Raw genomic sequence first — 12543 nt, 5'->3', positions numbered from 1 at the left:
ACTTTATAAAAAATTAACTCGAAATGGACAACAAACTTAAGTATAAAATGTAAAACTATTATTCAAAAAATAGGAGAAAATCTATGATATTTAAGCCAAAAGTTCTTTGACTTTGCCTAAAAAAATTGATCTATTAAAGAAAAAAAATGATAATCAGGATTTCACCAAAATAAAAAATTCTGTGCTGTGAACACCATGCTGAGAGTATCAAAGGGCAAGTTATAGACGGAGAAAATATTTGCAAACCACATATGCAGAAAGGAATAGTGTCTAAAATATATAAAGAACCCAAAAATTCAACAGTAAAATACCAAACACTTCAGAGAATGGGCAAAAGGCATGACATTGTACTGTAGAGGATATACAGATGGCAAGTCAGCATATGAAAAGGTGCTAAAGATCAGAAGTCATTAGGGACATGCAAATTAAAACTACAATGTTATATCACTACACACCTACGAAAATGGTGAAAATACAAAATAATGACATTACAAATTGCAGGCAAGGATACAGGGAAACTGAATTACTCATACATTGTTGGTGGGAATGTAAGATGGTACAGACACTCTGGAAAAGAGTTTGGAAACTTCTTTAAAAATTTAAACATGTGGCCGGGTGAAGTGGCTCATGCCTATAATCCCAGCATTTTGTGAGGCCGAGGTTGACGGATCACCTGAGGTCAAGAGTTTGAAACTAGCCTGGCCAGCATGGTGAAACCCTATCTGTACTAAAAATACAATAAATTAGCCAGGCGTGGAGGTGTGAGCCTTTAATTCCAACTACTTGGGAGGCTGAGGCAGGAGAATTGCTTGAACTGGGGAGGTGGAGGTTGCAGTGAGCCACTGCACTCCAGCGTGGGCAACCGAGTGAGATTTCATCTCAAAACAAAATAAAGCAAAAAAAGTACAAAAGTGCACAAGCTAAGTCCTGTGGTAGTAAAATATGTAGCATTTTAGGAAAGCTACCAAACTGTCTTCCTCGTGTTCTTTTTTTTCTTTCTTTTTTTTTTTTTTTTTAATGAGACATGGTCTCACTCTGTCACCCAGGCTGGATCTTCGACTAAGGAAATAAGAGCTTGCATCATATCTTTCTTGTATGTTTCTGTATTTCTGAAAAAAATTATAGTAACATGAAACATTTATTGCTGAGAAAGATAAAAAGGTTCAGTTCCTCTGTTGGAATCTTATTTTTCTTATGTATTTAAATCTCATGGTATATTCTAAGTTAACACATGCATTTCAGAATGCTGAGACCATGGCTGATTGATGCCTGACAATGCATAATGGACATCTCATGAGAACCAGGGTCAGCCTATGTGCCAGTGATGCTCCTGATCCAATCAAGAAGTCTCCAGTGTCTCACTCTTCACATCATAGCCTCCTTTGTCTGATGTCCTTTATCGCCAGCTGCTTTCACCTCCTGTCACAACAGTTGCTCACTACCACAAGCTGTGCCATCACTTATAATATTTTGGAAATATCTAACACCACACTCTAAAGCAAAGCTCTTCTCACTATGCCCTTGCATCTCCTCATTTGGACTTTACCTAGACTTGGAAGGCGATCTGCTTCTTTCCTGTTGACCAACAATCTTCTAGTCCCATTCCCTTTCCTTTTCAGCCAAGCTCCTGTGAATAAATAGAAGCTTAAAAGATCCAGTCCTTCAGGATGAGTCCCAGGCGGCTAACTGGGCTTAAATTTAAAATAGAGCCAAACAGCCATTTCCTGACTAGAGATGACACACATGCTCTGAGTTCCCTGAAAACACACACCTTTTTAACTTCAAGACCTTCAGAGCTTATCTGAACCAACCAATCAGAACTCAGCAAGTTTGAATCCTTCATTTGCATAAATGGACCTGATTGGGAACATGGGTGGAAACTTTTGCTACAGAACTTGAACTCTCTCTTTGTTTTCTGGAACGCACCTTTGTTTTACACTAGGGGCTGTGTCTCTCCAGTTTGCAAACTGTTCGCTGGAATAAAGTCTCTGCTTCAAATTCCTTTGCAAAGAACTTTTGTTCAAGATCCCAAGTTTTGTCACCTTTACCACTTTTCTTCCAAAATGCTAAACTCCTTTACCCCATTATTCTTTCATTCAACAACCCTCCACCATTTTCTTGCATTTCTTCTCACAAAATATCTGCAGTAAAAATAGAGTGATTCTATGTCCTGGATTGTCAGGAACAAACTGCCCTTGTCAATTCAGATCCTATTTCACATCAACAGCAACGAATTTCAAGCATTTACTTCCTTTCAAGTCACCTACTTCATCTCTTGGAATACCCTTCTCCTACACAATATTGACTTCTCCACAAAGAAAACAGAAGCCATCAGATTATAAATTCCTCAACTCCTATACTCTTCTCCCACAGAGGTATCATTCAATCCATACAACCATTCTTACCTCCCCTCCTATCCTCATCTAAACTGAAAAAAATAACTCTTCTCTTAAAGGTCAATTGGATCATTAGAGTTGCAAATCTCACCCCATCTTGCCACCTGAGTGATCTTAAATTATTTAATGCTCATGCTCTTCCATCTTTTCAGCCTCTCCTTCCTTTAGAAAATACCTAGGAAAAACAGGCCCTTCCACTTATTTCTGCATGACCCAGCCCCATCTCCACTGCTGTCTCTTTACTGTTTCCCTCTTCACTTGTTTCCAAGAAACTTATTGGTTTCTTGGAATAAGAAACTTACTGGTTTCTTGGAAAACAAAAACATTCTCTGCTCATGGCACTTCTATACCCTTTATTCCACAGCCCACCCACTTCATTAAGGCTTCGATTTCCTTGACTGTATGAAACTGCCTTTGTTCAGGCCCTTAAACAAAATTCCAGTCTTTATTGAATGCAACTTTTTGTGGCTTTTGACACATTTGATTCTCTCCTTCTGGGAATAACTTTTTCTTAGCTGCTAAGACTCTTGTCTCCTCAGGGTTTTTGTGTAACCCAGAGGCTGGGAATTCCTCTATAATATCGCTCATAGCTTTTTCTTCTCTCTACATTCCAAGGGGGTCCAATTCTTGGTCCTCTCACCTTATCACTCAATGCACCACCTTAGTTCTAAATTAGTTCATTAATAACCATGGACTCTACATCTTAGGTCCACGCTCAGAAACCAACCATTTCATGGACATCTACATTAATTCTCAGCAAGCATACCGATTTAACTTTTTCCCAAGCTGTATTGACTGTGTTTTCCCATTTGTTAATTGAATTCTTTTTATTAAATTTGGGAATTCTCTATATATTACACATATCAAAACACACTTGTCAGTTATATATATTGCAAATATCTTCTATTTCTGACTTACGAACAGAATATCCAAATTTTAATGTAGATAAGATTTTCATCTTTTCTGATAGGCTAATAGTTTTCTGTAATTTGTTTTGCAAATCTTTCTATACTATCATAATGATTTTACTTCTTATTGAAAAAGAGTTAAATGTTTTAAATATTAAAACTTTTTTATCTGGAATTGATTTTGGTGTGTAGGGTGATGTAAAGATGTAATTTCACCTTCTCCCTGTGGATAATGAGTTGCCCAGGACTATTACTGAGAAGCCATAGTTTCTGCAGCCATGAGCAATGACACTGCTTATACATACGGGTTTTTTGTCTCTTTGGTAAGTTGTTAATCCTTGAGCCAACCATACAATATGTTATCCCTGAGCAGTATACAGTAATACCATCTTGCTATTTGGATGATCTAGGTTGTTTTTGGATTTTTGTTATTCCATATGCCTTCCAGAATCATCCTTTCAGTTTCCATCAAGAACTCTTTTAGGGTTTTGATTGGAATTGCATTGATCTATAAATCAGTGTTGGAAGAATTAGCATCTTTACAATAGTAAGTCTGTCTTCTTCAATTTCTTTCAATGACATTTTATTTTTCTTCTACACAATTCTTGCGCATCTTTTGTTAGATTTATTTTTAACTTATACTTTCTTGTCATTTTAAGGAGCTTTGCTTTTAAAATAAAATTAGGCATTTTGTTGGTGGCATGTATAATGAAAAATAGTTTTTACTTGTTAATGTCATATCCAATGATCTTGCTGAACTCTTAGGTCTGATAGTTTATTTGTAGATGTTTTTGGATTGTGTTTGAGGAGAATCCTATTATATACAAATAAAATTGTACGTATTTCTTCTAAAGTCATAACATTTGTTTTCTATGCCTTGCCTTTCCGTAAAGGCTAGGACCTTCCATTACAATATTGAGTGCATGCAATCTTCTTCCTAATTTTAAAAGGAATATTTCGGCCAGGCGCAGTGGCTCATGCCTGTAATCCCAGCACTTTGGGAGGCCAAGGTGGGTGGGGATCACTTGAGCCCAGGACTTTGAGACCAGCCTGGCCAACATGGTAAAAACCTGTCTCTATTAAAATACAAAAATTAGCTGGATGTGGCAGGGTGCCCCTGTAGTCCCAGCTACTGGGGAAGCTGAGCCAGGAGAATCACTTGAATCTGAGAGGCAGAGATTGCGGTGAGCGGAGGTCGCACCACAGCACTCCAGCCTGGATGACAGAGTAAAACTCTATCTCAAATAATCATAATAATAATAATAATAATAATAATAATAATAATAATAATAGAAATATTTCTAACATTTCATCTTTAAAAATGTAATTTTCTATTGTTTTATTTCTAAAAAAAGGGTTTTTTTGTAGAAAATATTTTATGTCTATGTTGCTAAGATCTTCTCTTAATAATTAGTTAATAAATTTGATCAAATGTTTTCCCTGCATCTGTTAAAATGATTTGTCCTCCATTAATCTAGCAATGTCAGTGGAGTCAGTGGGGCAATATTTTGTACAGAGATTAAGTTTTTTGTCCATAATTTCCTTTATTAGTTAATTTGAAATGTATTTCCTCTTATATTATCTGCAAAACTTTGTTTAAGACTGGGTTGACTTTTAGGACATTTACAGAATTCATCTGTAAATTTGCTGCCACTACTCCTTTCTTAGCTTTTATTTAAACAATTAATTTGCTGGTTTTCTAATTCATCATTTTCACTTTTCCAATTTGAAACTTATAATCGTATGTTTATACTTTACTATTTACCCTTAGTATCTGTGGCATTCATACTTACGAGCCTGAAATTAACAGATTAACCAACCTATTAACCAACACCTCATCTCAGATATATAAGAATATTATAAAACTTTAACTTCAATAACCATTTTTCCAACATATATTCCATTGTAAGTCAGTATTTAATTGTATAATTTTATTCAATGTCACACCTTAATGATTACAATTATTATTATTAAAGAAAATATTTTAATATTATCTATATGTTCATTGGGTTCTTTTATTCACTGTTGAATTTCTTTTTTTGAATCTCAGCTCTTTTAAGATTTTGTCCTTCTTCAAGAAGATAATCTTTAGCCCTCATTCTTGAATATACAATATTCAATACTATATTCTCAGTTTTATTTTCTGAAAATATCTTTACTTAGCTCCTATCCATGAAGGAGTTGATGCTTATATAGTATTAAATTTACAGTTATTTTTGTCGAAACACTTTGAAGAATCGATTCCAGCATCTTTTGGCTTCTGTTGCTACTGACATAAAGCCTGTTGTTAGTTTAAATGCTGTAAGTGATTTGCCTTTTTTCTGTGACTGTCACTTCACTCAGCTCTCTGCTCAAATGTCATGTCCTTCTAGAGGTATCCCCTGACCTCTCTTTTTAAATGACATGTCCTGGTACATTTTTCTGGCCCTATGCCTTGTTGCTTCTTCATCACACTTAACACTCTCTGGAATACACGATATTTACTTCATTTTCTTTCCCTTTAGATGAGGAGCATCTTTTCCAAGAGAACAGGGATTCTTCTGCTGTATTTACTGCTAAGTCACCAGTGAGTAAAATAGTGATACCACATGGTTTGTACTCAATATACATTAAATATATTTTCTACCATGTAACGAATGGTTCCAGAATGTTTGCTAATAATCTTTTTGGAACTACTAGGAAATAAGAAGGTTAAAAATACTAGAATTAAGACACTATGAATTCTAGTATGCTCTACTGCAGAGTAATGGCACTGATATTATTCCCCCCAAATTATAATCATGAGCATTTATTAGATGAGGAAACTGAGTCACAGAATTATGACAGAATGTAACACAGATCAGTTTGCCATAGACACAATATATCTAGATTTTAGCATTCTATAGATTGCCTCTTTACAGAGATGAGGTAGTAAAAACAGGTAGAAAGGAGCTCTTAAGGGTATATAATGATTGAACATCTATACCCAAGAAATAACAATTAATAGATCAATGTCACCCAGATAAAGTGCTCTGTCCTTTCCACATTTCATCAAATACATGGACAAAAACACACAAAAGAGTCTTCATTGGCTGGATGCGATGGCTCAGGCCTGTAGTCCCAGCACTTTGGGAGGCCGAGGCGGGCAGATCACAAGGTCAGGAGATCGGAGACCATCCTGGCTAACACGGTGAAACTCCTTCTCTACTAAAAACACAAAAAAATTAGCCAGGCATGGTGGCACATGCTTGTAATCCCAGCTACTCAGGAGGCGGAGGCAGGAGAATCACTTGAACCCGGGAGGTGAAGGTTGCAGTGAGCCACGATCACGCCACTGCACTCCAGCCTGGGTGATAGAGCAAGACTCTGTCTCAAAAAACTAAAAAAAAAAGTCCTCATTAGTGTTTTTTGTTTGCTTGTTTTTGTTTGTTTGTTTGTTTTTAGATGCAACATATTTGGAAGAGAAAATAATTACACTGGACTCTAGTCAAGAATGGAAAGGTATCGTTGCAGCCTGGTAGAATGGCTGAAATAAACAAGTTAAAATTTAAAAAAGTAATAAATTTGGGGAATTTTTCAGATTAAATCGAATTTTCTTTACAAATAGAAGATGTAGATAATGAGAACAAATAATTAATGTGGAGGCAAGATGGCGGCAACCAAGAGGAAACAGCATGGAGGCGTGGCAGTTCAGGCGAAGAACCCAGAAAGAAGCGAAAAAGAGGCCGAGCAGCCAGCTAAGCTGGGTGCCACTGCAAAGGAGGTGGAAGAAGAAGATAGAGACTGGATCCCAGGCCCCGTTTGCAAGGGGGAGTGAAAAAACAAGGAATGGATTTTCATCTTTTCTTCCAGAGGAATAAATAAATTTCAGAACAAGACATTTTATGCAGGACTTGAGAATGTTGATGCCTCATTCTAAAGCAGATGCTAAAATGGATCGTAAGCATAAATAATTTGAGATTAGTGAGTTCTGTGAAATGAAAAACTGTAATAAATGCATCTACTTTGAAGCTAAGAAAAAAACAGGATCTCTTTATGTAGCTTTCAAATTCACCTCATGGACCATCTGCTAAATTCCTTGTTCAAAATAGTCATAGCCTAGCTGAACTGAAGATGACTGGAAACCTTTTGAAAGGTTCTTGCCCCTTTTGTCTTGACCCAGCTTTTGATGAATTACTACATTATGCTTTGTTAAAAGAACTCTTAATTCAGATCTTTAGTACACCGTGGTATCATCCCAAAAGCCAACCATTCGTGGGCCGTGTGTTGACTTTCACCATTTTGGATAATAAGATATGGTTTCAGAAGTTTTATATCACAGAAGAAGGTGTTGCTCTTATAGAAATAGGACCTTGTTTTGTCTTAAATCTCATAAACATTATTCAGGGAAGTTTTGGAGGACCAACTTTATATAAAAATTCTCTCTACCAGGCACCAAAAATGCATTGCCATGTCATAAGATCCATCACACCTGCAAAATACAGAGAGAATCAGCAAGCGAAAGTTGTGCAGAAACTGAGAAAGAAAGAGCCAAAGATCCTTCTTCCACATGATCCCACTGTTCAGACCACAGTGGAATAAAATTGAAAATCAACTCCAAAAGGATCCCTCAAAACCATGCAAATACATGGAAATTAAACAATCTGCTCCTGAATGATCATTGGGTCAACAGTGAAATCAAGATGGAAATTTCAGATTGTTTGAGCTGAACAATAATACCCAACCTATTAAAACCTCTGGGATAAAGCAAACACAGCGCTAAGAGGGAAGTTCATAGCCTTAAATGCCTACACCATAAAGTCTGAAAGGGCACAAACAGACAATCTAAGGTCACACCTCAAGGAACTAGAGAAAGAAGAACAAACCAAATATAAACCCAGCAGAAGAAAAGAAATAACAAAGATCAGAGCAGAACTACATGAAATTGAAGCAAACAAATTACAACAGATAAATGAAAAAAAAGCTGGTTCTTTGAAAAGATAAATAAAATTCATAGGTCATTAGCAAGATTAACCAAGAAGAGAAAAGAACCAAATAAGCTCAATTAGAAATGAAATGGGAGATATTACAACCAATACCACAGAAATGCAAAAGATCATTCAAGGCTACTATGCAAACCTTCATGTGCACAAACTAGAAAACCTAGAGGAGATGGATATATTCCTGGAAATATACAACCTTCCTAGATTAAACCAGGAAGAAATAGAAACTCTGAACAGACCAACAGTAAGTAGTGAGATTAACACAGTAATAAAAAATTTGTCAACAAAAAAGTCTAGAATTCATAGCTGAATTCTATCAGACATTCAAAGAAGAATTGGTATCACTCTTATTGACACTATTCCACAATATAGAGACGGGGGAATTTTCCCTAAATCATTCTATGAAGCCAGTATCATCCTAATATCAAAAACCAGGAAAGGACATAACGGAAAAAGAAAACTACAGACCAATATCCCTGATGAATATAGATGCAAAAATCCTTAACAAAATACTAGCTAACCAAATTCAACAAAATATCAAAATGATAATCCACCATGATCAAGTGGGTTTTATACCAGGGATGCACAGATGGTTTAACATATGCAAATCAATAAGTGTGATATGCCACATAAACAGAATTAAAAACATAAATCACATGATCATATCAATAGATGCAGAAAAAGCATTTGACAAAATCCAGCATCTCTTTATGACTAAAACCCTCACCAAAATTTGCATAGAAGGGAAATATCCTAAGGTAATAAAAGCCATATATGATAAACCCACAACCAACATAATACTAAGTGGGGAAAAGTTGATGGCACTATCCCTCAGAACTACTTCTATTCAACATAGTACTGGAAGTCCTAGACAGAGCAGTTGGACAAGAGAAAGAAATAAGGGCCATCCAAATGAGTAAAGAGGAAGTCAAACTCACTGTTTGCTGATGATATGATTGTATACCTAGAAAATCCTAAAGCCTCCTCCAAAAAGTTCCTAGAACTGATAAATGTATTCAGCAAAGTTTCAGAATACAAAATTAATGTACACAAATCAGTAGCACTGGTATATACAGGAGCAACCAAATTGAGAATCAAATCAGGAACTCAACTCCTTTTACAATATCTGCAAAAAATAAAATAAAATAAACTACTTAGAAGTATACCTAATCAAGGAGGTGAAAGAGCTCTACAATGAAAACTTCAAAACACTGCTGAAAGAAATCATAGATGACACAAATGAATTGAAACACATCCTGTGCTCATGAAAGGGGAAAATCAATATTGTGAAAATGACCATACTGACAAAAGCAATCTGAAAATTCAATGCAATTCCCATCAAAATACCACAATCATTCTTCACAGAACTAAAAAAAGCAATTCTAAAATTCATATGGAAGCAAAAAAAGCCCACATAACCAAAGCAAGACTAAGCAAAAAGAGCAAATCTAGAGGCATTTCATTACCTGACTTCAAACTATACTATAAGGTCATAGTCACCAATAAAGCATGGAACTGTTATAAAAATAGGCACATATTTGGGAGGCTGAAGCAGGCAGATCATGAGGTCAGGAGATCGAGACCATCCTGGCTAACATGGTGAAACCCTGTCTCCACTAAAAATACAAAAAATTAGCCAGGCATGGTGGCGGGCGCCTATAGTCCCAGCTACTCGGGAGGCTGAGGCAGGAGAATGGCGTGAACCTGGGAGATGGAGCTTGCAGTGAGCCGAGATTGTGCCACTGCACTCCAGCCTGGGCAACAGAGCGAGACTCCGTCAAAGAAAAAAAAAACATGGCACATAAACCAATGGAACAGAATAGAGAGCCCAGAAATTAAGCCAAATACTTATGGCCCACTGATCTTCAACAAGGCAAACAAAAACATAAAGTGGGGAAAGGATACCCTATTCAACAAATGGTGCTGGGATAATTGGCAAGCCACATGGAGAAGAATGAAACTGGATCCTCATCTTTCACCTTATACAAAAATCAACACGAGATTGATCAAGGACTTAAATCTAAGACCTGAAAGCATAAAAACTGTAGAAGATGACATCGGAAAAAACCCTTCTAGACATTGGCTTGGGCAAAGACTTCATGACCAAGAATCCAAAAGCAAATGCAACAAAAACAAAGATAAATAAATGGGACTTAATTAAAATAACAAGCTTCTGCACAGTAAAAGAAATAATCAGCAGAGTAAACAGACAACCCACAGAATAGAAGAAAATCTTTGCAATCTATGCATCCAGTGAGGACTAATATCCAGAATCTACAAGGAACTCAAACAAATCAGCAAGAAAAAAACAAACAATCCATCAAAAAGTGGGCTAAGGACGTGAATAGACAATTCTGAAAAGAAGATATACGAAGGGCCAACAAACATATGAAAAAATGCTCAATATCACAAATGATCAGAGAGATGCAAATCAAAGCAAAAATGTGATACCACCTTACTCCTGCAAGAATGGCCATAATCAAAAAAATAAAAAAATAATAGATGTTGGCATGGATGTAGTGGAAAGGGAACACTTTTACACTGCTAGTGGGAATGTAAACTAGTATAACCACTATGGAAAAGAGTGTGGAGATTCCTTAAAGAATTAACAGTACAGTTTGGGTGTGGTGGCTCACACTTGTAATCCCAACACTTTGGGAGGCTGAGGTAGGTGGATCACTTGAGGCCAAGAGTTCGAGACCAGCCTGGCCAACATGGCAAAAAACTGTCTCTACTAAAAATATAAATATTAGCAAGGCATGTTAACACACACCTGTAATCCCAGCTACTTGGGAGGCTGAGGCAGGAGAATTGCTTGAACCCTGGAGGCAGAGGTTGCAGTAAGCCAACATCGCACCACTGCACTCCAGCCTAGGTGACAAAGTCAGACTCCATCTCAAAAAAAAAAAAAAAAAAGAATTAAAACTAGAACTACCATTTGATCCAACAATTCCCCTACTGGATATTTACCCAGAGGAAAAGAAGTCATTGCACCAAAAAGATACTTGCACATGCAGGTTTATAACAGCACAATTTGCAATTGCAAAAATATGAAACCAGCCCAAATGCCCATCAATCAACAAGTGGATGAAGAAATTGTGAGACAGATATACATATATATATATATATATATATATGTATGTATACACACACACACACACACACACACCATGGAATACTACTCAGCCATAAAAGGGAATGAAATAATGACATTTGCAGCAACCTGGATGGAATTGAAGACTATTATTCTAAGTGAAGTAACTCAGGAATGGAAAACCAAATATCTTAGGTTCTCACTCATAAGTGGGAGCCAAGCTATGAGGATGAAAAGAGATAATAATGATACAATGGACTTTGGGGACTCGGGGGAAAGGATGGGAGGGTGGTGAGGGATGAAAGACTACACATTGGGTACAGTGTACACTGCTTGGGTAATGGGTGCACCAAAATCTCAGAAATCACCACTAAAGAACTTATTCATGTAACCAAACACCACCTATTCCCCCAAAACCTACTGAAATTTAAAAAAATTCATTGAAAAATAATAATAATAATAATTCATGTGGCAGTGACCTCTGGGGATATTACCAGTGAAACATCATGAATGAGTCCACACCATCCATGAAAGCTCTCCCACATTGCAGCTATCCCACAACACTCTACATAGCTCACAACACATGTTGCCCTTGCTGACTGATGGTGCACATTTATTCAATATTTACCTTCTGCTTACAAAATATATTTTAAAATTAAAAAATAGCTGAAGTATCTATCTAGGAAGGAAATTACACATTTGAGTCTGAATTGGGACACAGAGAAATACCTGAGACCAGGAAGGGCCTGAAAACACAGCAGGGTATTAAGGGGGCTTTTCCAGCTGTCTTAGTGTTGCTGCTAGGGCCTATGGCACAGGGAGAAGAGTGAGATGTGTCCCAGCCATGAGGTGCAGAGGGCCAGCAGGATCGCACTGCCTCTCCCCTGTGGGGCTTACTGAGCAGATCCAGAGCCTGTCCAGGTGACTGTGGGAGAGAGGGACCCATGTCTTTGGGCAGTGCAGTGCTGAGGGGAAGAGACTTCATATGGTTTGGTTCTGTGTCCCCACCCACATCTCACTTTGAATTGTAATAATTCCCACGTGTCAAGGGCTGGACTGGGTGGAGATAATTGAATCATGGGGGTGGTTTCCGCCATACTGTTCTAGTAATATTAAGTTCTCACAAGATCTGATGGTTTTATAAGGGGTTCGCCCTCTGCTCGGCACTCATTCTCTCTCCTGCC

At 37.2% G+C, this 12543-nt stretch overlaps 1 protein-coding gene and 1 pseudogene across 1 annotated transcript in view; one reads left to right on the top strand and one right to left on the bottom strand.

Annotated features, from left to right (window-relative positions):
• The window catches only part of PXDNL (peroxidasin like), a 508880-nt gene that overhangs the window by 116013 nt on the left and 380324 nt on the right, over positions 1-12543 (bottom strand). The window lies entirely within an intron of this gene.
• LOC109027906 (ribosome biogenesis protein BRX1 homolog) lies at positions 6933-7864 on the top strand (annotated as a pseudogene).

Source organism: Gorilla gorilla, chromosome 7 (genome assembly GCF_029281585.2).
Source record: "Gorilla gorilla gorilla isolate KB3781 chromosome 7, NHGRI_mGorGor1-v2.1_pri, whole genome shotgun sequence".
NCBI classification, from domain to species: Eukaryota; Metazoa; Chordata; class Mammalia; order Primates; family Hominidae; genus Gorilla; species Gorilla gorilla.
Note: the sequence above shows the minus strand (reverse complement) of the source record. Positions and strands in the feature narration are given on the sequence as shown.